The sequence below is a fragment of the Bactrocera neohumeralis genome, chromosome 6 (assembly GCF_024586455.1).
Source record: "Bactrocera neohumeralis isolate Rockhampton chromosome 6, APGP_CSIRO_Bneo_wtdbg2-racon-allhic-juicebox.fasta_v2, whole genome shotgun sequence".
Lineage (NCBI taxonomy): Eukaryota > Metazoa > Arthropoda > Insecta > Diptera > Tephritidae > Bactrocera > Bactrocera neohumeralis.
Genome location: NC_065923.1, coordinates 74,245,616 through 74,268,312, shown reverse-complemented (window position 1 = coordinate 74,268,312; position 22,697 = coordinate 74,245,616). Strand labels below are relative to the sequence as shown.

The window sequence follows — 22,697 nt, the reverse complement described above, 5'->3', positions numbered from 1 at the left end:
AGAAATTGTTTAAATCGAACCACTATAGCATATAGCTGCCATACAAACTGATCAATCAAAATGAAGTCCTGCTATGGAAAACTTTTTATTTGACAAGATATCTACACAAATTTAGATGCATGTTATTGCTTAAAACAACGCTGTAATTTTCCAAAATATTATTTAGATCGAACTAATATACAAACCATATAAACTGACCGTTTTAAATCAGGATAAAATTATTTTTATAACGTTTTATGCTATCAATATGCCCTGATGTATTTCACAAAAGACATTTCGGCCAAATTAAGTCTATATAAGTTTCGTTTATACCAAAGCAACAATATGTACATACTTGTATGTATTAGTGTTTTGCTGCAGCACTTTGCTGAGTTCATTAAATATATGCAAGGAAACTTTCGCAGCAAAATGCTTTATTTGCCCGACCACACAATGGAATGAATGAAGCGAGAACAATCAATGAATGCATTTGTTCACAGTTAATTAACATGCCAAGACAAATATTATTATTATTGTTATTTCTCTAAATAAATTTTTAACAAACAATACATTTTTTCTGTTTATCTACAATTATATAATACTGAAAATATGTGGGTAATAATTTTATTTTTAATGTGTTTTTAAAATGCAAACTAATGTTATATGACCTTTTTCACACTCGCCGTGGAATTGTCTAGAGAAAAGCTACACAACAATGTTAGATAAAATAAGAAAAAAATTGAGATATACTGAGGCTATAATACCCCTCACAGGTGCATTTTTTTATGGTATGAAATGGTATAAAAAGATGCTTACCTTGTTTGGCGTGGGTCAGTTTGTATGGCAGCTATATGATATAGTGAACCGATTTGAAAATTTGTTTGCGGAGATTGTACCGTTGCTTTGCCAGAAAATAAATGCCAAATTTCATGCAGATATCTCATCAATTAAAACAGTTTTTCATACAAGAACTTGATTTTGATCGTTCAGTTTGTATAGCAGCAATATGCCTTAGTAATCCGATTTCAACAATTTCCTTGGAGGAAGTACCGTTATCTCAGATAATAATATGCGCGAAATTTCGTGAAGGTATCTCGTCAATTAAAAAAGTTTTTCATACAAGAACTTGATTTTGTTTGTTCATTTTGTATGGTAACTATATACTATAGTGGTCTGATTTGAAAAATTTTTTGCGGAAATTGTACCGTTACTTTGAAAAATATTAATGCCAAATTTCGTGAAGATATCTCTTATATTAGAATACTTTTTCATACACGAACTTGAGTTTTATCGTTCAGTTTGTATGGCAGCTATATATTCTAGAGGTGTGATCTGAACAATTTCTACGGAGATTGTACCGTTGTTCTAGCGGATAATATGTACGAAATTTTGTGAAGATATCGCTGCAACTAAAAAAGTTTTTCATACAAGGATTTGCTTTTAATTGTTCAGTTTGTATGGCAGCTATATGTTATAGTTGTCCGATAACGGCGATTCCGACAAATGAGTAGCCCTTTGGAAAAAAATAAGGTGTGCAAAATTTCAGATCGATATCTCTAAAACTAACTGCTTATATGCATATACTTATAATATTATAAAAAACTAAGCGCGGACAGACAACAGAACATGCCTAAATCGACTCGTCTTGTCACGCTGATCAGGTACCATACATCTTATAAAGTCTCTAGCGTTGCCTTCTGGGTGTTACACACTTCGTGGCAAACCTAATAGACTCTGTTTTAGGTATAATGAGAATGCTTCCACATTTTTACACACCTTATTTACTTAGCTTGCAAATAATTGCTTATTTATATTCATATTTATTTATCTAATTATATATATTTTTTTTTAGCTTGCGACATCTTCTACTGCTGCCACGCCCACTATGTGTTTCACCAAACAACTTTATGGACTTGCCAAGTGTGCTTTGGACTGCGTTATTTGTGCGCGGTAATAAAGTTTATGCGACGCTGAGCACGCGCGGGCGCTAAACGCTACAAATAAATGCCGCCTAACCGACAACAACAAGGAGTTGCAAGCAAACAATATGTGCAAAGGTAAGTAGTATGCTTAAAAAGTATTATATTTTATCATTTTTGTATACATTGCGCCGAACCTCGACGCTGAAGCAGCGCTTGCCGCGGTCGCTACAGGTGAGCGGCCGCGCCTTGCTTGGTGTGCGACCGCGACACCGCCGCCGCGAACAATTAGCACATCTTCGCCAATTTTCTTTATGCATTTATAATATTATGGCCAAACAGACATACGCACACATACGCACTCAGGTTTGCATACATTTGTTATTATTATGATTTGTAATAAAACACACCTAGCGCAAACAAACACACGCATACACGCGCAAGTATCAATAATGGCAATAAACCATAAACTTTTTATACACACACACACACGCGTTCTTTCGCAGCTATTTATGGCGGATGGGCGCTGCTCAAGGAAATGGGTCGTAAAAATCTATTTTAAATATTATGTTTCTTTCCAAAATTATTAATTATTACTTACATAGGTGACAATGCAGTGGTATTGGTTAGATTTCATTTGTGGAAAGTGCGTAGAAAATAATAAAAAATACTGTTATTACAAGGCAAACCACACCTGTGGTCATATAAATTTTACAACATTTATATAAGGCGATTAGACACGCCTAGATTGGATTACAGTTTTTAAATTAGACAATTTTATGCCGTTAGTTATTACATTTACCAACACATGTTTACTAATTATTTCTTGTTAACTTTCTATATCCAAAAAAGACAATTAATTAATCGAAGTGCTGAAGGTTTTTATGTCAAAAATGACAATAGCTTCGCGATACGCTCAAAACAACTAGTTTAGAACTAGTTGTCTCCATATGGATATACTAAGCCGAATAAACTGTCAGATATTGGTTACTCCATACGCTTATACTTAAACATATCAACTGTCCGATATCGGTCAAAAACTTACTAGTCTCAGACTAATTCAAAACAGTTACAAAAGTGCGCGGTTTAATCTGTTTCTCTGGCTTTGTGATGGTTTCCTGCAGAACCATCCATCCCTAAAGAGCTAAAGAAGATGTCGCGTTATTGCAATCCGTCTATCTCAACTTGCGACTGGAGAGTAATGAGACACGAGGAAACCGATAAACCACATCAGCAGCTGCTGATTCTCCTAAACAAGGAGTCCAACGGTACCCTCACCGATGTAAAGGGCGCAATCAGAATCAGGCAGTGGATTCGTCCCTTTTGGGTGCAGCGAGCGTACGCGACTGATCTCGAGCTGTTATTCGAGGCGCACTGTGTCGAAAATCTTACTAGGGCAGAACTCGCACTTCTGAAAAAAAGTTTGAAGGAGGGAGATCTTCCAGCGTAATCTCCAGCATGCGAAGCGGCATCTGTTAAACTTTTGTACGTCCTGGAAGGGACAGTGTCGATGTCGTCCTAATCCAAGAGCCGTAATCTGAGTAGTAACGGCATCTCTGGACTAAGGACGAGCAGTCTTAAGCTGCTGGTAGCTAATAGTACAGGTAGAATCAAAGCTCATCTGCAGGTTCGAAATGAATTAAATGTTTTGCTCTTAACTAATATCAGAAAAAAGAACGTTCTGACTACTTTGCTCGAGACCGATGCGAGAAAGTTCTGGCTCTCGGCCTACATGCCGCACGATAATGGGGAGAGCCGTACCGCCGAAGAAGATTATGGCGGAGGCCCTACGAAAGAAAGTCGGCGTCATCTCAACTTTGGTGTTGAGCTGTTTAGTCGAAGAGACCGAAACTTATATCGTCGTCTTTCTCGGACTTCGACTCCTTCTTTTTGGCTTTTTCATTCGGCAGCAATGCCAGCACCAGCACCAGCAGCTGGAGCAGAAGCAGAAGCACAAGCAGCAACTACAAACTTGGTGGGATTCTTGCTGAACTTCTTGATGTTTTCAATTGTAATTAAGATCTCTATATTAAGCAATATCTGCCTTTATCTCTAAATACCGGGTTTTTAATGACCATTCCTTCTCTGATCAAAGGTATATTAGTTTTAACACAAACAAAGCAGATCTGCTTAGAGAATCCTATAGAAAATTTAGAAACACGGATTGGCATCTTTACGGCAAGAAGCTTCGATCAGCTCCTCACGTTGCGTCAGGTCGAAGCTCAGTGCTGTCTGTCGGCGCGTTCGATGCGTGCTTCGAGGTCTTCAGTTCTGTATGAAAATTTGCCTTCGAAAGATCTAGTCTGAAAATTCAGAAAAGAAATGGGAAGCCCTCTCGTTGAACGCCGGTCGGTAAACGGAAATCAGATCTCAGCAGAATAAGTTCAATTAGGCCCATAAAAGCGAATTTAGTGTAGACTGGGCATTGTATAAAGCGAAACTTACTAGATATAAAACTGAGACTAGAAAGGTCAAAAGTTACACACAAAAATGCGATTAGGAAGCCCAAAAGATATTAATGCAGAGCCTTCTGCGAGCGTGTAGCGGGCTGTCATGAATCCACTAAGTTTAGACATACTATGCTCGCAAAGAATCCTATCCCACTGGGGCAACTGAGAGTTAGTTCTGGAAACTGGGCTGGGGGTAGCCGTTACTACTACTGTTGGACGCTCACTTCAGCTAGATTTATCTATGGAAAAAGTACGCCTTGCAATGTTTCAGTAAGTCTGTACAGCCTTCTCAGACCATCTGACCGATTATCGACTAACGCGGGCTATGCATCTTTTTCTCCGGAACGTGATTTCTAAGCAAAATTTGTTCCGTATTCCAAATTATACATAATTTCGAATTTCCTTCAATATTTTTCAATATACTTGCTTAAATATATTAAATTAAGTTTGTGAATATATTTCATTTGAGCATTGATTTTTACTGCTGGTCATAGTGAATATACCAAATGGCATGACATTGCAACAACGCACTAACATTTGCGTTTAGGATTTTTGCTGAGATGTTGTCTACAATTATCCTGGCTAGTTGCATATACATATGTATATGAATGCACACATAACTGTACATAACTACTTGTGTTTATGCATGACATGCCCACCGATTTATGCGAATTTTGGCCAACTCGTAAGTGGGCTGAGCGTTTTGCATGTTTTTCTTTCCACTTTTCGCTGTCAATTTTCTTTGTCCCTCTCTGTTGTTTCGCTTTGTGCATTCTAGTAAAGTTCGATATTCTGCTGCCCAATTTTATTTAATGTTGTTTTCAAATACGTGACCAACATGCGAAATTCTGTTTATTCGGGAAATGGAAATCGGCAATGCGAATACGGAGGTGCTGCAAAAAATCAAAAATTATGAAAATTTTCGAAACGTTCGATAGGCGCATGCCACGCAGCCCAGAGCCATTTGGTTGTGTTGTTGCTTGGGGTACATTTTAATTTGCTACAACTATTGCAGCATAAATTTTTTGTTGTTTTTTGCTTTAGTAAAACAGTGCGTGACTACATAGATATGTATGCTCAGTACTCGAGCATAACAACAACAACAGCGCCAAATATTGTTAGTAGCGCCAATTCAATATTGGTGAAATAAACAGTGGCTGCAGTCAAAACACAAATTGAACACAACACAAAAGCAACAACAACAAGAACAACAAACACGAAAACGAAAAATTGCCAGACACGCCAGGCCACAAAACACATATTTTCCCGCATGGAAAAATGCAATAACTACAAAATCATAAATCAATAAGAAAATGGCGCCAAGGGGGTCTAAACATTGATTGCAGGTAGCCTGCGTGCATGCACAGCTAACTATACATATGTATGTATGTATATATAATATGTGTGTGTGTATTTGTGCGTAGTTTTCACTTAGTTTATTCAGCGGGTGGTGATGGAGGCTTTGCGAACGGAAAGTGTTAACGCTGTAATGCCATTTGTCTGGCTGATAACACGTACGAATCGATAGCTGCGAGTGCCGCCAGCAGCTTTGCGTGCAATTGCATTTGCATACACACATACATACAGACACATACTAGCAACTCATTTGAGTGGCTATAAAGTGCAACAGAAAATGCATATAACGTTTGCATACATAAAGTAAATATATACATATGTATATCTCTAACCTTCCAGATGTTTTATTCCAGGCAGAATGCTGCGTAGAAGGCAACATATTGCTGTGAATAGCTTGAAATGTCGCACCATAAGTATAACATAGAGTCAATATTTCATCTTTCGATTTGTTAACAAGCTCCCTCAAGTCTCAAATTAATTTTGGTTTGAAATTTTTGATTTCTGTAGCCTTTGGAAAAAGGAAGCATTCAAGAGAAAACAGACTCATTTGATTCAGTTTATAATCTACTTACATGATCTTTTTCGAGATACCAAGTGCAGCTAGGTCCTTTTCCACCTGATCTCTCCAACAGAGTGTAGGTCTTACTCGTTCTCTGCTTTCCCCGGCGTGTACTGTGTCGAATACTTTCAGAGCTGGAGTGTTTTTGACCATTCGGACTACATGACCTAGCCAGCGTAGCCGCTAACTCTTAATTCGCTGAACATACATATGTCACTGTCGTCATATATCTCATACAGCTCATCGTTCGATCGACTGCGGTATTCGTCGTTGCCAATGCGCAAAGAACTATAAATCTTCCGCAGAACCTTTCTCTCGAAAGCTCGTAGCGCCGACTCAACAGATGTTGTCATCGTCCATGCATCTGCACCATATTTTTTCGTCGAGAGAGGGCTTGCTTCTCAATTGCCTACACAGTCCGAAGTAGTATCTGTTGGCAAGAGTTATTCTTCGTTGGATTTCGAGACTGACGTTCCAAGATAGACGAAATTATCTACGACTTTAAAGTAAGATTAAGTTACACCGTCTGTCTGAAGTTTTAGACCGGCCATGACCGTTCAAATAATGCTTGTAAAAAGCTTGCATTTTTTAGGACGCTGATCAACGCATTGTTTTGATCTATGTGCTTTTAAGCACCGTGAGTTAAGAACATCGAGGCATGTACTTATGCGAACACACACCGTACATTGTTGGGCTCTCAAGCCAAAAATAGACCTACTGGTCCATAGTAATGTCAGATGAAGGTTCAGTTTAGTTTGAGCCGAAATATTCATCATAAAGAACGTCAACGCTCCGATTGATATCTAATTTTTATACTATACTTCATTTAGTCTCTGAAACTTCGAATCTTTTAAACGTCTAAAACATGTTTTGGTTGAAGCCAGAAAGAAGCATTCGTTGACATTACATCTCCTAAATGTCTAAAACATCTAGTTAAGGCCAGAAGGAAGCATAGGAGTTATCACAGCGTATCTCTCATGCCTATTTCCCTTCACCTGCTGCATGTATCGTGGTTACTAGTGCCAATCCGGAGCGCAACAATCCTGCTGTCCGTTGTTTTGAGCTTTTGTATCGCCTTAAAGCATTCCAACACTCTCTAATTCGTATGTCAGTCATTTCAAAAAGTTTTATGGCTTGTCGTGTTTAGTGACTTAAGTATATCCTGTACTGCCTAAGCATCCAGACTCATGGCACCTTTGGCAATCTCATCAGCTATTTCGTTTTTTGGTATACTTTTGTGGTCTGGAACCCAGTATATTTGCAGCCGTTTTCCGGCAACCACTACAGCTATTGCCTTCTCGCGTCTAGGGACATTTTCTGACCTATTGCATTGTAAGATTATTGCCTTAATTGTCGACTGTCGAATTGACTATCGAGTGATCCTCTCTAGGTTGTTTTCTGCGTTGTTAGCTAGCTCAGTCACTTTTCTGACCGCAAATACTTCCGACTGCAAGATACTGCAGTATTTGAGCTTGAGATGTCGCCTGAGATCCAGCTCCGAGAAATAGATTCCGGCTCCCACTACACTAGCCATTTATGATCGCCTGCCTTTAATAATAATCTATGCCAAAATTCGTCAGGACGCTTTGACAAATAAAAGAGTTTTCCCTAAAACGACTTGAGTTTGATCGGTTAGTTGCATGACATCTGCATATACTTGTATGTAGTATGTATGTATATTATAATAGTTCGATTCTTGGGTATTCTATTATCTGCAATATGATATGCGCAAACTTAGTCAATCACTATGTTCATGGGCCCTCACAGAAAATAATTGGATATCATAGATAACACCTTGAGCTCCGGTACGCTACAATATTAGCACCCTTCCTCATAATGATCGCCCGCTCTGACACCTACTTAAGTATACAAGTACAATAAGCTACACTGCAACACCTCATTTTCATAACCGCTCAAAAAGAAGACGCAAAAAAAGTCAGTTATAAATAGTTAAAATAAATAGTGAAAGACCGAACGCACTTTTCACACCCGTCACGCAGGGCTTGCGTGTCCCGGTCTGGTCTGGTCTCGTCTGGGCTGGTCTGGTCTGGCGCAGCTGTACGCCTGAACGGCTGCGTAGTAGCCGTGTTCTGTACGAATATGCGCATAAAAAACCACTAAATTATCTGTGCATATATTTGCAAGTCTTATTATGAATATTATGTCAATATTAGCACGATTTTTATAACGCAGCCAAAAGCGAAGACACGAAATTTCAACTTCGGTAGATAAATTTCAAATAACCGTGGCACTCAACGGGGCAGCATAAATGCCTTTTTTGTTGTTTCCCCCCCTCTTTACTTGAACTCAACAGCCAAGTTGTCGCGCCTTAAACTCATGCGGAATTAACATAATATATTATATATGTATGTATATATAAGTATATTATATATATGTATGTATATTTTTGTGTACATTTTTATTGTAGAGTTAGCAGTTATTTTTCACACGTGCGTTCAACATTTTTCGTTCAAAAAAAAAAATGTGTGTGTTAACAAATGTGGTTACAAACTGACATACGAGTACTTAAATATGCCGAGGTACTTGTGCTATAAATATTTGCGTACATTTCAAATACTTTAATTACTTATTTACATGTACTTATTGCTATACGCACACCTACAAATATACATATACTTATACATATGTATATAAAAATATGTATATATTTATATTTATAATTAAATAGCTCATTGAGGGGAAAATACGAACAGCTGAGCCAACTATAAAGTACATAGACAGAAAACATACTATAAAAAAAAACATTCCCAACAATGTGCAATCCGTTGCCTGTGACTTATAGTCATTTCTTATAAAATAATTTCTTAACAAATAAACTTATTTACCACAGTTAAATAGGCCTTTGCGAGAATCATATTGTTTATACATTTATTAGGTTATATTTTAGGCTAACTATTTGTACATTTAACAGTGTCACAGAGTCCCCAGCTGCCTTTTTATTGGATGTAATAGACCCCTGTTTAGATCTACCATGTCATGCCAACTTCAAGTTAAGGCGAAAACCATTTTATCGTTTACAACTGTTTGGAAAACTGGCTGGATCTCTGTTATACGCTTGCACTCTACCGCTAGGCCTCCGGAGATCGCGTAAGCTTGAAAGTGTTGCTCAACAACTGGTTAACTGGTTTCTTTGTGACAAAGTGCGTTCCAAAGTAAACAGGAATTTGAATCTAGCGCCCCCTGGTGGCGCCATATCTATATGTCGACTGGTGCGTTAGAATCTGCTATCTTTATCGATTGTCCAGTGAGAATTTTATGACATTTCATTGATTGTAAGTGAAGTTATTGCGTTTTAAGTGTCAGCATGTTTGTGTTATCGTTGCGATAATGAGCTTCGAACAGAGAGCCAACATTAAATTTTGTTCTAAAAGTGGTAAAACTTTTACCGAAATGTTTCAATTGATGAAACAAGTTTATGGCGATGATTGCCTATCCCGTCGCAGAGTGCACGAGTGGTTTCAACGTTTTCAAAGTGGTCGTGAGGACATAAATGATGATCAACATGTGGGCCAATCAAAATCCGTGATCACCGGAAATTCTATCGAAACTGTGGGTGAACTCATCAAAAATCAGCCGAAATCATTATTGAAATTCATGGAAATGAAATTGAACATCTCCAAAAAATCGATTTAACGCATTTTGACCGAACATTTGGACTTACGAAAGGTGTGTGCACGGTTTGTTCGGCACAGATTGACTGACGACCAAAAATTGCTCAGAATCCAACATTCAAAGCACGATTATTTGACCAAAAATCACATTTTAACCATTAATCCCCGTATTCACCTGATATGGCACCGTGCGACTTCCTTTTCGGAAAAATGTATTTGCCCATGAAAGAAAAGTATTATGTAGACGAGGAGGCCATTCAAAAGGCTTACACCGGCATACTGGCGGCCATACCGGCCAACGAGCTAAAACACTCGTTCGACATGCTTGTGGACCGTGCAAAAAGCTGTATTGAAGCAGAAGAAGACTATTTTGAATAAAAGACATTGATTTTGCCGACAAAACCATTTGTTCTGTTTTTTTTTAAATCCTGTTTACTATGGAACGCACCTTGTAGTAGAACCAAGATATCCACTTAATTACTTGCTTAACTTACCACAATCGTCCATTGAACATTGTCCAATAGACATATGTATGTACATGGGGTACGGCTGAGATGCCTTGTCTAATTGTCAAAGTTTTATTTATGAAGATGAGTTGGAAACATCCTTCTCTTTCTTCGCCATTGTCCTTCTTGTGTAAGTCTATTGCGGAAACATCCCGACGGTCAGATTTTCGGTGAACCTCGTGAAATAGCCGTAACTGATATTAGACGCTTTAACGAATTTGTGGCAGAGTCGGAGCGATTTGTCGATTTTTTGCGGTCTTTCGATCAAAGCCTTGTAACCCACCTATCGTTTAAGTAACCGGTTATTTATCCAATAGTGATACCGGAAATTTCTGCTACACTTTCTATGAGTTGCTTAAACCACGAATGACAATTCTAACACCTGATTGTCCTTCCTTTTCGTACGCAAATAATGAGTTGCAAGATTAAAAAAAAAGAAAGAATGAATAAAGCACTTTTGTATGAGTTATAGTCTAACTGTAAGACTTTTGGTTGTAGGTTGGATTTTTAGTAAAAGTAAAAGGTTTTACATATATAGTACTTATCATGTTTGCTGTATAATTTTTGCTGTAAATTTTTTCCATTATTATTTTTTATGTTCAAATAATTTATCTATGAAATTGAATGAGTTGCAGGATGTCTATCTCTTAGTTTCTGCGCTAATTCCTCCAATGTATAAGTGTTTGGATAACCGTGACTTGCCATATAGGGTTAGGATCATAATGATTCGGCGCTCTTAGTTTTTTGTCATCGATCTTTCAATATACACTTAGCTATCGCCAAGATACCTATAAAACCCTCCTGAAATGTTCCGTTATACTGGTTACATCACTGATATAAATATTTGTGATAAAATATTTTTGAAATTTTTTTTGGGAATTTCCATGGGGGGTGTGGTTACCCCGCTAATATATGGTAAATATTTGTAATACGGTTTATTTGAAATTTCAAGAATTCTTTTTATTAATTTAAACAGTTGCTAGGAAATTCCATAGGCGCGGGTAGATTTATAACAGAGCCGGGTTCATTCAACTGTTTTTTGTTTTAGTTTTGGGTAAAAACAGCTTTCTAAATAGTTATTTTTGTTAATGACTTGCATTTAGTATTTATTTTAGTAACAGACACAATTATTTTGGGGAAAGTATTTGTGGGAAAATCCATTATAATCCAGATCTGTTTAATATAAACACAAAAAAAATTTACAATTATCTGTTTGATCTACCTATAGAGCTATAGAAAGTTTCTTTGCTGAGTGGAGTAACATATGGGAACGAATTTGGACTCTGACGGGCAATTCTTTTCAAAGAGTTTGATAACAATAAAACACACCCGGAAGCGACAAAGCACGAACACATGTTTCGTCAAGTTTCTTTTAACCAAGGACAGAAAAGGGTATATTAAGTTTACTACGATGTTAGTAACACCTATAAGGAATGTCGGGGACCCTATAAATTATATAAATAGATGAGCCGTGTGACGAGCTGAGTTAATTTAGTCATGTTGGTTTTACTGTCTACATATTTATGTGAAGTAGAATGTTCCTGGCCTGACATATTAATCAGCATGATGTTTCTTATTATAAAGATTGTTTAAACCTTACAAGTCGATCGGTCTAGCCGCTTCGAGAAAAATTTCCTCTCAGACTCTGACAGCAGCGTTTCAAGCAACCGCATTTAAAGTCTTGGACGCCAATTACACAAAGTAAAAACTTACTTTTTGAAGGATTCTGTAGAAGGAACTTGATTTGAGCACTTACAAAATCCATCTTGGTCAAAAAGTTACGCCGAACGACGAGTGCTTAGCTGAGTCGATTTAGTCCCTCAGTTTTAAAGATATTGATCTGACATTTTGCACACGTCCTTCCCTCTCCAAGAAGCTGATCATTTGTCGGAACCGTCGATATCGGTCTACAATAGCATATGGCTGTCATACGAATTGAACGTTCGAACTCAAGTTTCTTGTATGGAAAACTTTTTCATTTTTCAAGATATCTTTACGAAATTTGGCAAAGACCATTTTCCAAATTAGCGGTGGAATCTGAGTAGAAATTTATAGCATACAGCTGTCATACAAACTGACCGATCGAAATCAAGTCCGGGTATGGAAAACTTTTTTATTTGGCAAGATTGTATCTTCACGGTTCATGGTTCACGGTCAGTTTAATCCACATATTATTATCCAAGGTATCGGTGCACCCTTCAAAGAAATCGTGCAGATCCGGCCTCTATAACATGTGTTTGCCACACAATTAAAATCAAAATCAAGTCGCAGATCTCTTTATAATCAAAATCAAGACGAATATCCCTTTATACCTTTTAAGGCTCTTAAAAAGCACCCATTGGAGGATATTATAGCTTTGATGAGCTATCGATCAAAATCAAGATAAATATCTCTTTATGCCTTTGAAGGCTCTAAAAAAGCACCCATGGAGGATATTATAGCTTTGATGAGGTCAAAATTATATAACTTGATCGATCAAAATCAAGATAAAGATCTCTTTATACCTTTTAAGGCTCTAAAAAAGCACCCATGGAGGATATTATAGCTTTGATGAGGTCTAAATTATATAACTTGATCGATCAAAATCAAGATAAAGATCTCTTTATACCTTTTAAGGCTTTAAAAAAACACCCATGGAGGATATTATAGCTTTGATGAGGTCTAAATTATATAACTTGATCGATCAAAAGCAAGATAAAGATCTCTTTATATATTTTAATACTCTGCAAGGTCTCCTACTCAGCTCCGTTATTCAAGATATTCGCTCAATATTTGTAAAATATAGCTCAGTTATATACATATGTACATATGTATGCATTAAATGTAAAATATCACGCTATTGCGCCGATTACTCCGAAACACATCACTCAAGCTCGCGCTGTCATGAGTCAGAGTTACATATGCCGGTATTTCAGAACTCCATTACAAAAAGTCACGATGATTTTACACAGCAATGGAATGCATTGTCAACAAAGTTAATTAGAATTCCGACACTTATTTAAATAGCCAGATAACATTACTTTAAGCGTTTTAGATAATATGTCTCACCATTAGCCGTGTGACCTTGACATTAGCTATTTGTCATAGCGCCTTTTTTCGAAGCAAAAAAACAAGGAAAAAGTGAAAGCACGCTTTGAAAATATTTGCACAAAAATGGTGTGATGAAAGAAACACTCATTAAAGCGAAAACAAACGCTTCGAATAATTAAAGTACATATGTACTTCAATAAAACCCACAAAAACAACAAAATATAGCGGTAAACAATTGTGAATGGCATTTTTCCAGACGAAGTGGCTAAATAAAAACATATGTATGTGTGATTGTATGCATGCGAATAGGGAAATTGAAGTTCTGAAAGGTTCAAAGCGGTATTTTGTGGAATAAGTTTGTAGGTACAAGTGTGCAGGTGCTGGAAATTCCGTTATTTTAAGGGCAGCTGATGTGTGTATTTATTATTGTTTTTGTTTACTTTAGTTTAAATGTAGGTGGGTGAAGACATTTCTTAATTTTATTTTTGTTAATTTATTTTTTTTTCTACTTTTTTTTTAATCTTTTGTTGGTGCTTGTTGAAAGTTATTAAAATTTTGTGCTGAAATTCAACAACGCAATTTGCTGGTATTTTCTTTTTAAAATAAAAATATGATTTTACTTATAGAACAGCATTATATTATGCATATGTATGTACATATGTAGTATATAGTCACCTAAAACGCAAAACCGCGTATCATGAAAAAAATCGAAATTGAGTTTTTTATTGCTTACGATTCACTACATCATATAAAATATGTGGCGTAAAATTTTCAGCTGGCGCTTTTAGATATAACCAGTATATAACCAATATGTAACCAATACATAATACAGTATATAACCATTTTATAACCAAAACTCAAATTTTGTTTCAATATGATGACAATATACATGCGTAGCATAACAGTTTCAGCTGTCGCTGTCAGATATAACCAGCATATAACCAATAAATATCCAGTAAATAACTACTTTATAACCAAAACTCAAATTTTGTTTCAATATGATGACGATATATATATATATACATACATACATACATACATACGTAACATAAAATTGTCAGCTGCCGCTAGTTATATCTAGTATTTAACCAATACATAACCAATACATAACCCATACATAACCAGTATATAACCAAAACTCAAGTTTTGTTTGAATATGAGTGGTTGCTATTATATCGTTTTTCCTTCGCCTGTAAGCTTATGAAAAGTGCTGTTATGATATTTTACATTTTAATGCTTATAAATCTCACATATGGACACTTGTGTTTTTGCCATAAAACGGCAATTTCTATATTTAAAAAAAGCCCAACAAAATTGCTCTATTGCAATTAACCTCTGTTTATGCCATGCGAGTATTAAAACTGCTTTGCTGTTATGCACAACATACACACACACATACAATATACAATATACATATAAATACATACATACATACAAGCAAATGTAGCAGCCTGCATTTATGACTGTCAGACAGATGTCGCCATAACCGCTTGCGGGCGATTACGTGACAGATAAAGTGATCGCGCTGATAAAAGCTCACACACACACATACACGAACGGGCCTTGACAAGTGCTTATTGCCATCTGTGTATGTATGTTTGTATGTAACAAACTATTTTTAACTGCCTAACTACAATTTAACTCACAATTTTTGCAAATAAAATCAATTGAATTTTATTATGTCTACCACCATCAGTTCAAGCGTTCGGCGCACACACACAGAGCGCACATACATATATATGTACATACTATATGTAGATTGCTGTAAATGCTCATGCATGTACTAGCGAGCCATGATCTTGCCTACTTATAATTCTATTGGCAGGGTTGCTTACAGCGAACTCGCTACATTAAAGATTCATTACTAAAAACTCACATTTATATGTACATATATAGTATATGTAAATATGTTTGTATGTAGTTGCCTGCCTGCACTGTAAGTTCTTAAGTTTGTATATGCTGCCTGCGAAGTATTTGATTACTTAGTGCCATATTGACATTTATTGATGTTGTTTATAGAGACATTGAGTGTAAAAATAAATTTACGCAAAATATAAACTGACAATAAGTCGCGCTATTAAGTAGTTAAATAGTGATAAGTAGCTAGACACAACAACAAACCGAAAGAGGGTTGTCTTCTATAAAATATTATATTTACATACATACACCTATGTATCTTACATGTACATATGTTTGTTTAAATACATATGTATATGCATTGGTATATACCCATGTTTATGTACACATGTATATCTTGACTCTTAACTCTAATCTTTTTGAAGTATAATACTTATCTGCGTGAGCTATCACTCACTTAGTTTCTACCGTCTTGGCATACAAAAGTAGTACGAAACGAAGACGGAAATTATATTCATGTTCAGATCTTATCCGGCAGAACTTAGACGTTTATTAACTGATATTACTCAAGACATCAATTTATATAGTTGACTTTTCTGATTATCTCTCATTAAATAATTTGAAACTCCAATATAAGTATATTTCGGTCGTAAAATATTTCTCAGGAGAATGCAAAACCGGCACAGAGCGGAATTTACTATCAAATAACTGTTATTTGAGTTTTGCTTTATTTGTAAGAAAATTTTACACAACATACAGCTAAAAAATTTGGATGAGAGGTGAAGAAAGCACCTAGAAAAAGCAGTTGGTTTGCCGAAAAAGTATATATCAAGTTATAACCGTTATAATTAAGTAATCTAAAGAAATTCCCATGAAATATAAGGTGGAACCATCAACTAGACGATATTGGACAACAAGAGAGAGCAGAAGAAAAAAAGATGAATTGACGAAAATCATTCATATATTGGGTAGGCACTCAAGATCATACATATATGGCCCGGACTTTCTCACCTCTATTGGCACAACCTTTTACTGTATTCGTGTGAAGTTTCACCTTCATATGTATGTAATTTCAGGTTCGAAAACAGAAAAGGCGAAAATGGTCCTATCACTGATTTTCAATTCGTGTTTAGCCAAGAAATCAGTCAAAATCATCTTTAGTCAGTTGATCTTGATGTATACATTATTTGATAAAAGGAAGATGTGCACTCTTCCTAGACGGTTTACAAGTATCAGAGAATTTCTAGCTTTATATCTGTTCAACTACGTATACTGTGCTGGATATACTTACATATATAAATCAAAGATCAGAGATCGCTCCGAAACTGGGAGGATGGAAATGACCAGTCATATGTGCGAAGAGGAGGGGTGAAGTGATACCACCTAAGCACAACATGACGGTATTTCTTCCCAGGAGCCCAGGCAGACCCTACGAGTTCGCATTTGGTTTGATCAGGGACCAAAACGAGGATATCAGCACTGCGGCTTGAAGGGTAGTCGGCATTTTTGATGATAAGTCCTTCACATTTAACCGACAGCACGCATTCCGGCTGAACTATAAATACAGCGCCATAGTTATGAGGCCCTGGAAGCCCAAAACGTCAGCGCAGAAGGACAGCCAGGAACAGTGAACGAGGAACCCACTCTCAACACAGTTAAGTCAGGTTGCTATTGCCACTGTCGTAGAAGGAGAGCTGCCGAGCAGAAAGTGGTGATACCCTCCACACAGCAGCTCCTGAAGGTGCAGGATGCTGAGGGCAGTGGTTATGAATACCTGTCTACCCTGTGACTGGCCGTATAAAAGTGTCCCAGTTGAACCTACACCATGCGACGGCAGCATCGGATGTCATCACAAAGAGGATCGAATAGGATGACCTGGACATACTATTGATCCAGGAACCATGGAGTCGAGGGAAGTCGCCTCAAATATAGAAAAAACAAGGCCTCGAACTGAAATATTGCACACGTCCTTTTCATCTCAAGGAGCTGCTTATTTGTCGAAGCTGCTGACATCGGACTACTATAGCATATAGCTGTCATACAAACTGAACGATCAAAATCATGGCCTTGTATGGGACATTTATTTGACGAGATATCGCGAAGAAATTTTTCATAAATTATTGTTTAAGGCAACAATGTAATCTCCTAAGAAATCGTTTAGATCGGACCAATATAGCATATAGCTGCCATACAAACTGATCGTTCAAATTATGTCCTTATATGGAAAACCTTATTAGTTGACGAATTATCTTCATGAAATTTAGCACAGATTATTGTTAAAGGCAATGGTGTAATATTCTTAGAAATTGTTTAGATCGGTTCACTATAACATATAGCTGCCATACAAACGGATCGCCAAAATACAGTTCTTGTATGGAAAACTTTTTTATTTGACGGGATATCTTCATAAAATTTGACATGAGATATTTTCTGGGATAACAGTACAATATTCCAAGGAATTATTCATATGACACCACTATATCATATAGCTGCCATACCAACTGAACGATCAAAAGTAAGCCTTTGTATGGAAAACTTTTTTATTTGAGAAGGTATCTTCACGAAATTTAGCACAGATTTTTACTTTAAATATCACTACAATATCCGAAGAAATCATTCAGATCGAACAACTATAGCATATAGCTACCGTACAAACTGATCGTTCAAATTCTGGAAAAAGTTCTATTTTTTTTATGCTATAAGAAAAGGGTATAGAAGCCTGTGAAGGGTATTTGTTATACCCATTACTTGTAGCAAAAACTTGTGGAGGGTATTACGGCCTCGGTGTAGCGGAAGTTAAGTTTTTTTCTTAGTAAAATTATACTAAATTTATATATAAATGCCATAGAGGATGCTCATTTGGCCAAGCAAAGAAAAGGCGAACAATATGGGAAAAATGATTTCTGTACATAATTATTTATACAATCAAGCATATTTAGAAGGACATGAGAACAGTTTATTTACTTATTTATTTTTCTATTAATAATTTTTGTTTTATTAAAAGACAAAACAGCATTATCACTAGCGAGCTCAATAAATTCCCAGACGTGCTCTGGCATACAAACGCGTATGTGTGTAGAAGGAATACCTAAACGAAGCGCATGCATACAAAATACATACATACATATATAGAGACATAGTTGCAATGTAAGCAACAATAGCAAATTAAATTGCAAATTAAGTAAATGATGAAATTTCGCATAAATATTGCAAATATGGCAAAACGCGCTTGTAAATAAATACGCTACGCTGAAATGAGCTGTGGAAGCGGAAAACTGTTGAATTACAATTAATGAAAACGCCGATGCAAGCGTTTTAGCGCGGAATGAATGAATAAATGAATGAATTTCCGCAAGCTGATCAAATAACAGCGGGCGGTGGGGGGTTAGGGATGGTGCAGCAACTTTTGAGGTGCACATTTTGGGCGCTGATAAGCAGCTGTTGCGAGTGTTGTTAAAATTGGCAATAAAACTAGTGATAAGCACAAGCAGCGATTAGCGATTTAAACAGCAAACACAACAACAACAAGCATAGACAGTGTTTAATGATTTAAAGCGCAACAACAACAAGCAGCGCGTAGCTTGAACAACAAATATGTTTTGACTGTTGCGTTTATAAACATATATCTGTGTATATATAGTATTTACACATATGTGCGTGCGTGTGTGTGCGCAATAAATCCACTTGTCAGTCCATAAACCCGCTTTGAGCCGTTAACTAATAATAGACGCCTGCCGTCTAGCGAGTTGGCAAAACTTTTAACTTCTGTGATTAGCATCTATGTAAATAGCAACTGCACTACTACTACATATATGTATGTATGTATGTGTGTGTGTGTTGTTTGCTAGCGCTTCGCTGAGTACCTTCGCTTGGCGTTATTGCTGACATCTTGCATTCGCCGTTTTTGTTTATGCATGTATGCGTGTGTGTGTGTGCCTGTGGTTTGCACAAGCAATCGCGTTGAGCAATGGACTCGATAGCGTCTGAGTGGCTGCTTGGTTGGTTAGCCCGGTTGGCTGGTTGGCTGTGCATGCACAGTACTTGCAATTATACAATTTTTCACGTAGCGCTTGACGACAGTAATTGCCAGCTGGTTGACGGGCTTGGCAGGCTGTTTGTTTTCTGCTACAATTTTTGCTTGTTTTCAACTTTTGTCGTCTGTCGTCTGCCTTCTCTAGTCGCTTCGTCTCGACGACTTGGTTGCGCTCTACTCAATTTACAACGATTTTTTGTGTTTTTGCATTTTGCTTATGTTTGCTTGATTTTTTGCTACTTTTTATCACTTTGTTTTTGCTTTTGTTGTTGTTGCTGTAACTCTACCTGTCGAGTGGTGTACATTGGTTTCGCTTTGCTTCATTTTTGTTAACACTATACATCTTTTGCTATAAGGTTTTGTTTAGCTTGGCAATACGACCGCAGCATAGCAGTCACAGCTACAGCGCACAGTGGGTTGAGACGCGCATATATTTGCTTAAAAATTTTATAAATTTATATGCAACTAAATTAAAGCGAAAATAAAGCTTATCACTTAAATTTTAGAAAAAATAAAAAAAAATGTTGTTAAATGGTATACAAAAACAAAAGTAAATAAATAAAAAATATAATGAAAAAAATAATTAAATATATAAAAATGTAAAATAAAATTAATTGAATAATATAAATAATTCTAAAAAATGTATTTGTATATATTTATTAAAATTTGCTTTCATTATCTCAATATCATCCCTTAAATTGCAAAATAACGTAAATTCACTTTTAATAAGTTTACAGTAAAAGAAAAACGATATAATATAAACCAATCACAGCGAAATAAAATTTTGGTTTTGGTTACAAAATAGTTAAATATAGGTTATAAATAGGTTATATATGGGTTATATAGTACATTGGTTATAACTGAGAGCAGAAGCTTGAAATTAAAAAAAGTTAATTTGTTTGAGAGTATGGTTGAATTGTATAGGGTTTCCGGCAAAACTACGAGTCTTAAAGAAAAAAGTTATGTACTTATCTTGCAGATTATGAAAAAATATGCAACTTTTGTATCAACACCTTTTTCACATAACCTCAAAGATTATGCAAAAAATTCAAATATCCAAATCTTTAGTTTTGTTTTAATTTATGAAAAAATTAATTTATATTTTTTTAACGAAATTTGGTATAATCTTACCATCTTCGGTCACAAAATACATATGTACATATATGTATGCGTAAACAATCAATATCAGTTTTTGGTTTGTTTTTTTTTCCTTTTGTGAAAATTATAAAAAAAAAAATGTTTTTTATTACTAAAAGAAGTGTTTAATTTTTATTACTAATTTTTTTAAATTATTATATTTTTTGTAAAATTTTTCTTACGAATACTTCAATTATTTTATTAAATGTTATAAAAAAAAATTATGTTTTTTTTTGCTATTTAAAAAAAAAAATTAAAATAATTTTAAAAATAACTTTTTTTTAGTATTAAATAAAAATTAAAATAATTTTTTTTGCTATTTTTTTTATTATTAAATTTTTATAAAATGTGTTCTTACAAATGCGTCAATTTTTTTATTAAATTTTATAAAAAATAATTAATTAAACTTAATTTTTAGTAATATTTGTTTCTTTTTATTATTAAATTTTGTTTTTCAATTTTTCTTACAAATACTATAGGTAAATTTTTTTATTCCATAAAAAAAAAATTAATTAAAGAAAAGTAATTTTTGTTACTATTTTTTTCTTTTAATTTTTAAATTTTGTTTTTAGTTTTTCTTACAAATACGTAAATTTTCTGGTAAAAAAAATTATTTAATAAATTATTTAATTTTTTTTTACTAAATTTTTTATAGATAAATATTTTTTACAAATTTTTCTTTTTCAGTTTTATGAAAAATTTTATTACTCAATTTTTTTCTTATCATTATTTTTTTCTTTATATTTTTTTTATTCTTATATTTTTCATTATTTTTTTCATTATAATTTTTCTTATTCTTATATTTTTCATTATTTTTTTCTTTATAATTTGTCTTACAAATTCCCCAATTTTTTTCGAAAATTTTTTATTTAAGTTTTCTTACAAATACGTAAATATTTTGATTTATTCAATTTTATAAAAATCATTAAATTCTTAATACAATTTTCATCCTTTTTATATATTTTTTTTTAATTTTTCTCACAAAAACTTCATTTTTTTTTTCAAACAATAAAAATTTTAAAAATTTTAAACCAACAAATTTCTATTTCACACCACTGTGCAGTGCATAGTCTTAGCCAGTCGCGCTTTGAAGTGAAGTGAGTCATTCGTCATAATTAAACAGCGACTAGCGTTGGCAACAAAGATATAAAAACGTCGAGAGAACTTACAAAAGCAAGCAAAAAGGTGAAAGCAACAACTGACAAGGAACAAACCGCAGTTATAAGTAGAAAAAAAGCTTAATGACAAATAAATAAAAGATGGTAAGAAGCAATTATGAAAGCAAAATGGGTTGTTAAATAAACAGCAAAAGAGATATTAATGTCTGTTTTTTATAAAAATAAGAAAAACTTAAAAAAACAACAATAAAAAGTGTGGAGACAAAAAATTGGTAAAAGCAAAATCTGCATAAACGTCCTAAGCAAAAAAAAAGGGTTGAAGCAGCGTTGACAGGCCAGCAATTCATTAAAGATATTTAATGCTTAAGCGAAAAATTGGTTTTAGCAAAAGCTTAGAGGAAACAATAGTGACAGTATAACTGCGGATCAAGTGCATATGTATGTATGTATGCATATACAATAGTTTCAGTGTCCAATTGGAATTAAAGCAAAATCTTCATACTTATTTTTTACTTAGCACATTTGTACTTCCTCTGATCTATACACTATAACAACCAACCTATTATGTTTCATACGCACATACACTATAGCTCATATATGTACTTGTATGTATGTGCCTTATAATGAAAATAATGCATATTTATTGAAAATTAAACGCACTTATGTAAATCCGTTGCTAAATGCCCGATTAGTGCGTATTAAAGCGCACTGTGCAGAGTTTGAACAGCAGCGCGAAGGTTATTTTATAAGTAGAATTCGCGCTGTCGTATGAGTAATTAATGGCTGAGCCTGCCGCAGTATGTGCGTGCGTTACTCATACCCAACGTGGTACCTGCTTGCTTGCATGTAGTCGCTTTTTGGACCTTCGCTGTTGCTTAGGGCTAATGCTAATGCTTGCATTGCGTAAGCAACATTTTTTTAATACCTTTGCACCGTTATATATTTAATATATCGACAGATGATTATACATTTTAGGTATTTACAATACATTGGTCTCGCAAGGCGCGGCGATGAGTAATACATGGCAACAGGCAAAAGTGATAAGCGAGAATGTGTAATTACCTTTAATGCACTTTTTTTTTTAAGTAAGAACATTTAGCATTTCGCATTTAAATAATCAT

The 22,697-nt window shown here is 35.1% G+C and overlaps 1 long non-coding RNA gene across 7 annotated transcripts in view; it reads left to right on the top strand.

Moving 5' to 3' along the window:
- Positions 1-22,697, top strand: part of LOC126761174 (uncharacterized) — a 951,325-nt gene that overhangs the window by 809,691 nt on the left and 118,937 nt on the right. For all 7 annotated transcript variants that reach the window (XR_007667327.1, XR_007667325.1, XR_007667330.1 and 4 more), the window contains one exon: positions 1,832-2,036. This is a non-coding gene — a long non-coding RNA (uncharacterized LOC126761174). The remainder of the gene's footprint in view (positions 1-1,831; positions 2,037-22,697) is intronic.